Consider the following 13,106-nt stretch of genomic DNA (forward strand, 5'->3'; position numbering starts at 1 on the left):
ATAAGAGGCACTAGCTATTGTTAAAGAAAGGAGGACAAACAAAGCAAGTGGCTAGAAAAGTTGACAGACAGTATTGCCTTTATATACAGAAGTTATTTTTCTTCACTTGTTCTAAATAATGCCTCTTGGTGTACAAATTTCTTCAAGTTAACTAATTTCAGGTATACTGTTATAACTAAAGTTTAGTTTAAAATGAGTTATCAGCAGTTGGGAATAAAACGTCTTACATGTTTTTAATCAAAATGAGTTATATACAAAACAGGTTAAAAATAAGCACATGCAACAATGAAATATACATTTGTATGGCTTCAAGACACTAATTATGGGTTTATTTTAATTCAGATAATCAGTCACAATTTTTAAGAATTTAAATGCACTATTTTTATATTTAAAATATTACACAACTTATATTTCACTATAGGGACCCAAGCTAAGTCAACATATTCTTGCGCTATCAGGAATCCACTCATAGAGCCAGCGACGAGCATTCCCCTACAGAATCTACTCCTTGGCCCTAGAGAAGATTAGGGGAAAGTTCGGTCTCACTTAAGTAATCATGACGCATTCACAGCATATTCCACTAGTCACAAACTTGCCTCAAAAAAAGATCCCCTCCTTAACTTACGAAAGGCGCTACAGTGAGATGAATACCCCAAGTGGCAAACCTTTTGTCAAACTCATGGCCAGTGAAGGCAAGCTGTCACTTAAATGCCACTATTTTAACCCAATATCTTTGCCAACACAGCAGTCAGGAAGACACCTAGTCAGACCCACGGTCAGGGGAAATTTTCATCCACTTAACTTCAAAACCCCATTTCACTGACTCTAAGACATCATTGATTATAACACATGGCATTTTTTAATGTATTCTCAGCAAGAAATACATATATACTGCAGTTAAACTAGGAAATGCCATTGATTTCAGGATGCATCCCAATTTCAGATATGTGAAAAAAATGGACATCTTAGAATCAATGAGAAGTGGTAGTATTCTCCTAGCCAAAAGTGCTCCTTCTGTTTTCAGAATAGAAAATGACCTTCACTATTTTCAGCTCATTTTCAAAAACGAAAGTTTTCTTCTGTACTATGTTACTTTCTCCCTGATTCCTACCTCTCCTTGTATAACTGCTTAATACAAAGGTCCAAAGAGGTAACTGCTAAATCCCCATTTAACCCTTCTCCAAAAATATTTAAGACAGTTCATTCAAAGCAACTGCTGAATACTGTAGGGCTCTCCAAGGGGGCTACCAAAAAATAGCGCCCCTCTTCTCAATCATGGTTCTGAACAGGTTAAGAAAGAAAGCAGAGCTTATTAAAGGCCTGAGTGTAAATATCGCTTTAATTATTGATAAAGGCCAGACTGGGTGGTCGAATATTCGGTCTGTTACCCAAGTTGGCTGGCTGCTATGGAGCTCCAGAATCAGGCCCTGATCAGGGCAGCCCTCCCAGGAAGAAGCAGGGCAAAGCATCTGCCCCCTGCTGCCAGCTTGCTCTAAAAATTCAGTAGAGTGGAGAAAGAAGTCACTGCCACCCCATACAGGCAGATTCCGATCCTGAAAGAGCTGAGTACCCACTGTGCTCTCCACCGCAGGGCCCCTCCCAAGGGGAGAAGGCACAGTTGAGCCTATTTGATTATCCTAAATTGGCCACCAGATAAAACAGCCCTCTCCCTAAGAGAAGGAGGAGTGAGGGAAGGGTAAGAGAGAGGCCAAAGCATGACTAGAAAACCCCTCCCCATGGAAATCAGGAGTGGCGGAAAGGTGTCCCTCTATAAAACTTGCCTTTGTAGTTATTTTGGTGAAATACTGCGAAAAACACTGTGACATAATAAGAAATATATGTGCAGTCTCTGCGCGTTCCCCCTCAGTTTCTGACACACAGCTCCTAAAACCCTTGTAATTTCCTGAGCAATAGGAGTGCTAGTGTTCTAGTGTTCTAATATTTGGTCTTTGACCTGGTTTCCTGGCACACAGAACTCCTAAATCCCTTGGAATTTCTTGGGTGATGGGAACGTCTTTTGTTCTAATGAGGTGACGCTTGGTGGCTTCCTGGATAGCCTGTGGATGAGAGCTGGTCACCAGACAGACCAAGTCATGAGTAGAATCTTGGAACTTACAGCCTTACCCCTTATCCTCCAGGGAGGGGAGAAGGGCTAGACACTGAGTTAACAATCAAGCATACCTACGTGATGAAGCCTCCACAAAATCCCTAAAGCATAGGGTCCAGGGAGCTTTCATGTTGGTAAACACATCCACATGCTGGGAGGGTGGCACGTCCCAATTCCAGGAAAACAGAAGTTCTGCACTTGGAACTCTTTTAGACCTCACTCTACATACCTCTTCACCTGACTGTTCCTCTGTATCCTTTGTAATATCCTTTATAAGCTGGTAAGCTTCAATAAATGCTACCCAGAGTTTTGTGAGCCACTACAGCAAACTATCAAGCCTGAGGAAGAGGCCGTGGGAACCCCAATTTATAGCCGGTTTGTCAGAAGTATGAGAGGCACAGGCTTGCAATTGGTGTGTGGGGAAGGGGGGGAGGGAAATCTCGTGAGACTGAGTCCACAACCTGTGGAGTCCATGCTGATTCAGTGCAGTTAGTGTCATAATTGAATTGTCGAGTCACCCAGTGGGTGTTTAAAGAGCTGGGGAATTGGTTGTTATGGGAAAAACCCCTGCACATTTGGTGTCATAAATGTTGAGAGTAGAATATAAAAGAAACAAGAAGTTTTCTTTTAAACATGCTATTCAATTTTCCTTCTCAGGAAAAATCCCATGGGAAATTTCCCTCATCTATAAACAACTCTCAGGTCTGATTTTGGGGATCATCTTTTTCTGCCTCCTCCCTCGATCTTGATTCAGGCAATATCACCAGCACTTTTGCAAATGACACATCATTACAAAACAGACCCTCCCAGGGTGCTGGTGAAATCAGGAACAGAGCTAAAATGAGCCAATATACTCCCAAGCCCCGTGATATGGCGTGGGATCTAATAGAAGTTCTACAGGGCTGAGAAGGTAAAAGCCACCAGTTTGTTACAGGACAAGCAAACATAATATTATTTAGTTTAGGCAAACTTAATTTGTTAGAGAAGTGATATTCTGAAATTTAGTATAGCATTAAAAAAACAGATTCTACCTACTAAAAAGTACTTTGATGACTAATAAAATGGTTTGCCTACTTTTCATTGCAAAGACGCATAGAATGTAAAACTAAAGCAACATTTACCTGGGTTATCTTGAATGGTTTTATAACTCATTTTTATATTTTATATTTATAACTCATTTTATATTTTATTCAAAAAATCACTTTGCATGTTGGATATTTTAATTTAGAAATGTAAATTCTGCATAAAGAAATAATGAGGTAGATAATACATACATATTTATAAATTGTACTTTTTAGGAACTATAAATACAGCTGCTTCTACTACATAGTTTGTTAACAGTTTATAACCACGATATATTATGGTCAATTAAAGTTTTCCTTTGTGACAATTAGCATAAAAACATCAGCTGTACATTGTAGAAACAATAGGATTTAAATCTAGATTTAAAGAAAAATACCATTAAACATGATCAAACAGTAAATAGGAAAAAAGTAAGATTTTTCTAAGTAACAGTCTCATTTTCCCTAAAAATTTTAATTAAAAAAAATTTAGGTGAGAATATATTACAGGCATTACATAAAATACATTGACATTTGTAATACCTCTGGCTCAGCTAAAAGAAGAAATAATTATTATTTATTGAGCACTTACTATACATAAAGCACTGTACTTAGTGATGTACATATCTAATTTCATTCAATCCTGACCATAACTCTATGAGGTAGGCACTTTATTCCTATTTAGATGAGGAAACTAAATCAAACTTTCTTGTTACATTATAAAAATAAGTCTTCATAGAATGCGACCAAATTAAGTAAATCCATACTTTGATTTAAAAAAATGCAAAGATACTTTTAAAAGTGAATAGATTTATTAATAAGGTAATAATTATCCATACGAAGGTTAGATGTATTTTTTTCTACATTTTAAACTAGAAACAGAAATAAAATTATTTGTTAATTAGCACACATGTATTGAATGCCAAAAACACAGATTGCGACATTGGACCTTGGAGATAAAGGAGAGAAAAAGGCACTAAGAAGATGTTTCATCTCCTTTCGTTTTTAAAAACCTATTCACTGACAATAAATGTTAGATTTTTCCCAATAATACTCAAAAAAGTTTCTCTTTTATGCATATAACATTATCTTTTTGTCATTTTTAGGACAACATTATCTTTTTGTCATTTTTAGGAGCCTCAGTCAAACATAAGTCTTATGACTGGTACACAGATCTGTAGCTGACTAGTCATTAAATCGCAGAAACCACGGAACCAAGAGTTGGCAGTAAGTACGTAGAAGAAATGCAGTGACTTATGTTTAATTACAGATTTCCAAAACAAATTTCTTTTTCTTAACCAAAGTTGTCTATAACATTACTTAGGGCATAAAGTCAACACTGAGTTTCTAACGATGGGGGCCTGATAGAGTGATGGAAATGAGGCTCCAAAAAAATAAACTCTCAATGCTGGCGGAGATTTGCGTCTGAGTGGCTTTCAAGCCCTTTAGAAAAAGCTAGACGTTGCCCTCATGCTCAAAATAAACTCAAATGTTCTACCTTCAAACAATAGTCTGTAAAAGGGACAGCTCACCTTATATTATGACTTAATACACTAATAGTGGAAATATTTAAATATTTAAAATAAGCATTTTGCCCATAAACAAAGAGTAATTATGATGGCTAGTTTATAAGTTCATCTATGCTAAAACACTAACTTGTGAGGAACAAAACAGCACTGAAAACACAGTGCTAGCCAGCGTAATGAGCAATCATGATAAAAGTAAGGTTTTAGTATTTTAAATGCTCACTTCTTTCCCCAGTCTTTCTATTCCTTTTCAGTTGCGGAAAGAACCACACCAAGTGCTATGGTCACATCTGAGACAGTCTAATATGGAACAGGATTCCAAAAATTAATTATAAATATAAGATGGCTTGGTCTTTCTGGTGACCAGCCCCCATCTATGGCTTCACGCATGCATACGTGTGTGTGTGTGTGTGTGTGTGTGTGTGTGTGTGTGTGTAGGACCAAGTTTAACCAGATTAAGGGAGAAAAACTATATAGTTATTTAAAAAATTCAGAATTTGCATCAAATGAAATTCAACATCCATGCATGATTAAGAACAACTACTCAGCAAATTAGGATTAGGAAGGAACTTCCCTCGCCTGATTCAAAACAAAACAAAACCTCAGCAACATAATATTTAATGGTAAAATTTTAGAACATTTTGTTAAAGTCAGGAATAAGGTGAAGATGCCTATTCTGAACAGTGTCCTAATATGCCTAGTACTCAGTGCACTAAAAAAGAAAATGGTATTAAGTGGGGAAAGGAAGAAACAAAATTGCCATTATTCATAGATGATATTGCCCACACTGGAAATCCAGGAGAACTAATGAATCACAGCAAGATAAAAGAAAATAAATATAAATATCAAATGCCAGGTTGCAGTCAAAAGTCAAGAGTATTACTATATGCTAGCAGTAAATAATTAGAAAAATGTAAAAACTCAATTCACAATGGCACTGAAATCTTTTAAATATCCACAAGTAAATCTAGTAAGTCCCTTTTATAGAGAAAGCATAAAACTAGGCATATTGATTTAAAAATGCTGTGGTATTAATTCTGTGATGGATAAACTGAACACTGGAAAAGACTACAAACTGGAAATACACCCAGCTTTATATGAGATCTCAGTATATTATATATCAATGGGAAAAGGATGAATATCTTTTGGCTCCAGATAACAGAAAACCAATTGTTAAAATGGCTTGAACAATGAGAAGAATTATCTCACAAAACCAGATATCTTGAGGTAAGGCTCAAAGTCACCATTAAGGATTTAGGTTCTGTTCTGTCTTCCTGAGGATATCAGCGAGCTGCCCTCATTACCACAATATGTTCAACGTGTCACAAACATACATCCAGAGGCAGAAAAGAAGTTTGTTTCTTTATTATGTATCTTTCTAGAAGAGCAAAAGAAAATCTTTCCTAGAAACACCATCAGCAAACTTCCCTTTGCCTCTCTTTGGCTAGAACTGCTAAACCAATCATTAGGTGGGGAAATGAGAATACCAACCTAGTCTGAGACCAACTAGGATTTGCTTGAATCATGTGGGGAAAGACTAGACGCTGGAACAAAATTGGTGTTCTGCCAACAAGAGAAAGAGAAAAATAACTGTTGGATAAGTATTTTATAGTACAACAGGATATTTCATAAATGTAACAGTTTTTGCTGTTACCCAATAGACCAACAATGTGCAAAGTATAAGAATGAGCATCTGACAGAAGGGCAAAATTGAATAGCCAATAATTAAGTGCCATAAAAAACGCTCAGCTTCATAGTAGTCAGAGAATTGCAAATTTATACATCCAGATAGCATTAACCCACTAAACAAAATGTTTAAGTTTGACAATAGTGAGTGCTGGGAAACAAACTGTCATCCATTCTTGGCAGAAGGGTCAACTAGTGGAATTTCTTTGGTGATCTATTGGATGATATTTAGAAAACTCAACAATATGCATAGTCAACAATCTAATAATCCTCTCCAAAGTATATATCCTAGAGAAACTCTTTCACAGGTGTACCAGAAGACATGTTCTAGGATATTCATCACATTCTTTCTAAACACACACACACACGGAACAGCCTAAATACACATCAATATGGACTGGATAAACAAATTGTACAGTCATACTATCAAATACTATGGTAGAGTTTAAATAAATGAACTAGATCTATACACATCAACTTGGATGTGTATGGTTTATATAAGTGACTACATAAAAAGCAAAGCTCATAATATTCTGTATTATTTATGGGAAAATAAATATTAATTAATATTTATTTAATAAAAATATAGAAAGGAATCGAGCTTGTGATTACTTCTGAGAAATGAAAAAGGAAAATCAGAGCAGGAAACAGTATAGTACGAGGGATGTTTAAACTTTATCTCTATATTTATTTCTCTAATTTAGAAAAGTATAAAATAAATATGAAAGACTAATAAGTTATATTGAGTCTTTCAAAAGCTCTCCGCATACCCACTGGGACACTGCACACTGTGACCTAGACGAACTATTAACAGAGGAGAAGCCCGTCTCCCAGGGAATCCCCCCAGTGTGTGAGAAGCAGGAATAGTGCAGAGAAAACATAGCACTACCATGTGGGAGAAGAAAAATAAGCTGCAGTCGGAGAAAAAATAAAACATTCTACTAACAAGTACTGGAAAACAAAAGAAAGACCGCTTCCTATCAACCTGTTGCAGAAGCCACTCCTGTAGATGTCTAGGAAGAGAAATAGTAAACCGGTAATTGCCATGAATAACCAAGGCAACAAGATAGCTCAGAAAGAAAGTGAAAAATCTCCAGAAAAGGCAGTTAAAGATACAGAAATATGTGACTTAAATGACAGAGAATTCAAGATTGCAGTTCTGAAAAAACTCAACGAGATGCAAGAAAACACAGATAGGCAGTTAAATGAACTCAGAAACACAATCAAAGAACAGCATGAGCATTTTACGAAAGAGATTGAAATTTTAAAAAAGAACCAAATAGAATTTCTGGAGATTAAGAACTCAATAGAAGAAATTAAGAATGAAATAACCAGCTTAGGTAGTAGAGTTGACCAGATGGAGGAAAGAATCAGTGACATCGAAGATAGAAACCTGGAAATTATACAGGTGGAAGAAGAAAGAGACTTGAGACTTAAAAGAAATGAAAGAACTCTACAAGAACTTTCTGCCTCCATCAGAAAGAGCAATATAAGAATAATGGGCATACCAGAAGGAGAAGAAAGAGAGAAGGGAACAGAGAATATATTCAAACAAATCGTCGATGAGAACTTCCCAAACTTGTGGACAGAACTGGACCCTCGAATCCAAGAAGCAAATAGAACACCTAATTACCTCAATCCCAACAGGACTTCTCCAAGGCACATTGTATTGAAGCTGTCTAAAATCAACGACAAAGAAAGAATCCTCAAGGCAGCCAGGGAAAAGAAGACGGTAACTTACAAAGGAAAGCCCATTAGATTATCATCAGATTTTTCAGCAGAAACTCTACAAGCCAGGAGGGAGTGGAACCAAATATTCAAACTATTGAAAGAGCGAAATCATGAGCCAAGAATAATATACCCAGCAAAGATATCCTTTAGATATGAAGGAGGAATAAAGACCTTTCCAGACATACAGAAGCTGAGGGAATTTTCTAATACACGACTTGCACTACAAGAAATACTATAGGAGGCTATTTGACCACCATCAACAGGGACAATTTGTGGCAACCAAAACTCAAAAAGTGGGAGAGTTAAGGCCTGAACCGGAATACGGGAATGGAGAAAGTAAGTGTGCTGAAGAAAATGGAATACTCTAAATATCAAACTTTCTTTTATATAAACTTAAGGGTAACCACTCAAAAAAAATCCAGAACTGAAATATATACTGTAATAAAAGAAGAAACAGAGGGAAACATCATAGAATACCACCACACAGAAATAATAGACAACAACAAAAAGGCAAAGAAACAATGGAGACACAGCCTTACCAGAAAACTAAAGAGAGATGACAGGAAATCCTCACATATCAATAATCACCCTAAATGTAAATGGACTGAACTCACCAATAAAAAGGCACAGAGTAGCAGATTGGATCAAAAAATTAAACCCAACCATATGCTGTCTCCAAGAGACACATCTCAGCTACAAGGACAAGTATAGACTCAAAGTGAAAGGGTGGAAATTGACACTCCAAGCAAATGGTACCCAGAGAAAATCAGGTGTAGCCATAATGATATCAGATGAAACAGACTTCAAGGTGAAAAAGATAACAAGAGACAAAGATGGACATTTCATAATGGTGAAGGGGACTGTACAACAAGAAGACATAACAGTCATCAGTATTTATGCCCCCAATCAGGGAGCACCGAAATATACCAAGCAACTACTAACAGAACTAAAGGGAGAAATTGACCAAGACACAATTATACTAGGGGACTTAAATACATCATTGACAGCTATGGATAGATCATCCAAACAGAAAGTAAATAACAAAATAGCAGCCCTAAATGACACATTAGATGAAATGGACATAACTGACATGTATAGAGCACTTCATCCTAAAACATCAGACTATACATTCTTTTCTAGTGTACACGGAACATTCTCAAGGATAGACCATATATTGGGACATAAAATCAGTCTCAGCAAATTTAAGAAGATTGAAATCATACCAAGCATATTCTCTGATCACAAGGCTTTGAAATTGGATATCAACTGCAAAAAGAAAGTGGGAAAAAACACAAATACATGGAGATTAAACAACATACTTTTAAAGAACGACTGGGTCAAAGAAGAAGTTAGAGGACAGATCAAAAGATACATAGAAACAAATAAGAATGAAAATACATCCTACCAAAATATTTGGGATGCAGCGAAAGCAGTTTTAAGAGGGAAATTTATCTCATTACAGGCCTATCTCAAGAAACAAGAAAACTCCCAAATAAATAACCTCATGTTACACCTTAAAGAACTAGAAAAAGAAGAACAAGTAAAACCCAAGGTCAGCAGAAGAAAGGAAATAACAAAAATTAGAGCAGAACTCAATGAGATAGAGAACAAAAAGGCAATAGAAAAAATTAATGTGACAAAGAGCTGGTTCTTTGAAAAGATTAACAAAATTGACAAACCCTTGGCTAGACTCACTAAGATAAAAAGAGAGAAGACACTAATTAACAAAATCAGAAATGAAAAAGGGGAAGTTATCACGGATGCCACAGAAATACAAAGGATCATCCAAGAATACTATGAAGGACTATATGCCACCAAATTCAATAACCTAGAAGAAATGAACAAGTTCTTGGAAACATATAGCCTTCCTAGGCTGAATCACTAAGAATTGGAAAATCTAAATAGACCGATCAACAGTAAGGAAATTGAATCAGTCATTGGAAACCTTCCCAAAAGCAGAAGTCCGGGACCAGATGGCTTCACTAGTGAATTCTACCAAACCTTCAAAGAGGATCTAATACGAATCCTGCTCAAACTCTTCCAAAAAATTGAAGAAGAGGCAGTGCTCTCTAACTCATTTTATGAGGCCAACATTACCCTGATACCAAAACCTGGTAAGGACAACACAAAAAAAGAAAACTACAGACCAATATCTCTGATGAATACCGATGCAAAAATCCTAAATAAAATTCTAGCAAATCGAATACAACAATGCATTAAAAAGATTATTCATCACGACCAAGTGGGGTTCATCCCCGGGGCACAAGGATGGTTCAACATCCACAAATCCATCAATGTGATACGTCACATAAACAAAATAAAGGACAAAAATCATATGATTATATCAATTGATGCAGAAAAAGCATTTGACAAGATACAACATCCATTTATGATTAAAACACTTAATAAAATGGGTATAGAAGGAAAATACCTTGACATAATAAAGGCCATATATGACAAGCCCTCTGCTAATCTCATAATTAATGGTGAAAAACTGAAGCCCTTTGCTCTGCGTTCAGGAACACGACAGGGCTGTCCCCTATCACCTCTGCTTTTCAACATAGTGTTGGAAGTCCTTGCCAGAGCAATCAGGCAAGAGAAAGAAATAAAAGGCATCCAAATTGGGAATGAAGAAGTTAAATTATCACTCTTTGCAGATGACATGATGCTATATATATAAAACCCTAAAGACTCCACCAAAAAGCTATTAGAAACAATCAATGAATACAGTAAAGTTACTGGCTACAAAATCAACGTACAAAAGTCCATTGCTTTCCTATATACTAACAATGAAATCTCAGAAAAAGAAATACAAAAAACAATTCCTTTTGCAATTGCAGCAAAAAGAATAAAATACCTAGGAATAAACTTAACCAAGGATGTGAAAGACCTATATGCTGACAACTATAAGACATTTTTGAAAGAAATTGAAGAAGACATAAAGAAATGGAAAGACATTCCGTGCTCTTGGATTGGAAGAATCAACATAGTTAAAATGGCCATATTACCCAAAGCAATATACAGATTCAATGCAATCCCCATCAAAATCCCAATGGCATATTTTAAAGAAATAGAACAAAAAATCATCAGATTTGTTTGGAACCACAAAAGACCCCGAATAGCCATAGCAATCCTAAGAAAAAAGAACAATAATGGAGGTATCACACTTCCTGACTTTGGCTTGTACTACAGGGCTACAATAATCAAAACAGCATGGTATTGGCAGAAAAACAGACACATAGACCAATGGAATAAAATTGAGAACCCAGAAATAAAACCACATAAATATGGACAGACAATTTTTGACAAAGAAGCTAAAAACATACAATGGAGCAAAGACAGCCTCTTCAATAAATGGTGCTGGGAGAACTGGATAACCACATGCAAAAGAATGAAACTGGACTGCTATTTGTCACCATGTGCCAAAGTTAATTCAAAATGGATCAAAGACTTAAGCATAAGACCTGACACAATAAACTGCATAGAAGAAAACATAGGTACTAAACTTATGGATCTTGGGTTCAAAGAGCATTTTATGAATTTGACTCCAAAGGCAATGGAAGTAAAAGCTGAAATAAACGAATGGGACTATATGAAACTTAAAAGCTTCTGCACAGCAAAAGAAACTATCGACAAAATAAAGAGGCCACCAACTGAATGGAAGAAGATTTTTGCAAATAGTGCCTCCAATAAGGGGCTAATATCCAGAATATACAAGGAACTCATGAAACTCAACAACAAAAAAACAAGCAACCCAATTGAAAAATGGGCAGAGGACTTGAAGAGACATTTCTCCAAAGAGGACATACAAATGGCAAATACACACATGAAAAAATGCTCAACATCACTAATCATCAGAGAAATGCAAATCAAAACCACAATGAAATATCACCTCACCCCAGTCAGAATGGCTATCATCAACAAGACAAATAGTAACAAGTGTTGGAGAGGCTGTGGAGAAAAAGGAACCCTCATACACTGTTGGTGGGAATGCAGACTGGTGCAGCCGCTATGGAAGGCAGTGTGGAGGTTCCTCAAAAAATTACGAATAGAATTGCCATATGACCTAGCAATCCCTCTCCTGGGTATCTACCCAAAAAATCTGAAAACATTTATAGATAAAGATACGTGTGCTCCAATGTTCATTGCAGCTTTGTTTACGGTGGCCAAGACATGGAAACAACCAAAACGTCTTTCGATAGATGAATGGATAAAGAAGTTGTGGTATATATACACAATGGAATACTATTCGGCGGTAAGAAAAGATGATATAGGAACATTTGTGACAACATGGATGGATCTTGAGAGTGTAATGCTGAGTGAAATAAGTCAGACAGAAAAAGCAGAGAACCATGTGATTTCACTGATATGTGGTATATAAACCAAAACAACAAAAGAACAAGACAAACAAATGAGAAACAGAAACTCATAGACACAGACAATAGTTTAGTGGTTGCCAGAGGGTAAGGGGGTTGGGGGGTGGGAGATGAGGGTAAGGGGGATCAAATATATGGTGATGGAAGGAGAACTGACTCTGGGTGGTGAACACACAATGGGATTTATAGATGATGTAATACAGAACTGTACACCTGAAATCTATGTAATTTTACTAACAATTGTCACCCCAATAAATTTAAAAAATAAATTAAAAAAAAAAGTTATATTGAGTCTATATGGAAAGTCCATAGATATTTGTTATTTAATGTAATTTTGAAATACTTTACAATTTTTAAAAAATATAGCTTTATAAAAAAGTTTCCCATGAAAATAGTTCAATCATGAAAAGGTCCTACCCCTCATACAAATTTCTTCATAAAACTACAACTAGAGTTTGCCTCTTTTCATCTTTTACTAAGGCACATGCCATATATGTTGTTTAAGGATTAGAAACTAGTTAGTGTCAGAAGAAATGTAATTAGCAATAATATTCTACAGTAGGAGCAGGGACTGAATAAAGACGCCGTGAAGATCAAGAAAGGTCCAAATGGCATAAAA

The 13,106-nt window shown here is 36.1% G+C and overlaps 1 protein-coding gene across 2 annotated transcripts in view; it reads right to left on the bottom strand.

Annotated features, from left to right (window-relative positions):
* Positions 1–13,106, bottom strand: part of SCFD2 (sec1 family domain containing 2) — a 455,173-nt gene that overhangs the window by 392,887 nt on the left and 49,180 nt on the right. The window lies entirely within an intron of this gene.

The sequence above is a fragment of the Rhinolophus sinicus genome, chromosome 1 (genome assembly GCF_057876585.1).
Source record: "Rhinolophus sinicus isolate RSI-liver-muscle chromosome 1, RSI-T2T, whole genome shotgun sequence".
Taxonomy (NCBI): Eukaryota; Metazoa; Chordata; class Mammalia; order Chiroptera; family Rhinolophidae; genus Rhinolophus; species Rhinolophus sinicus.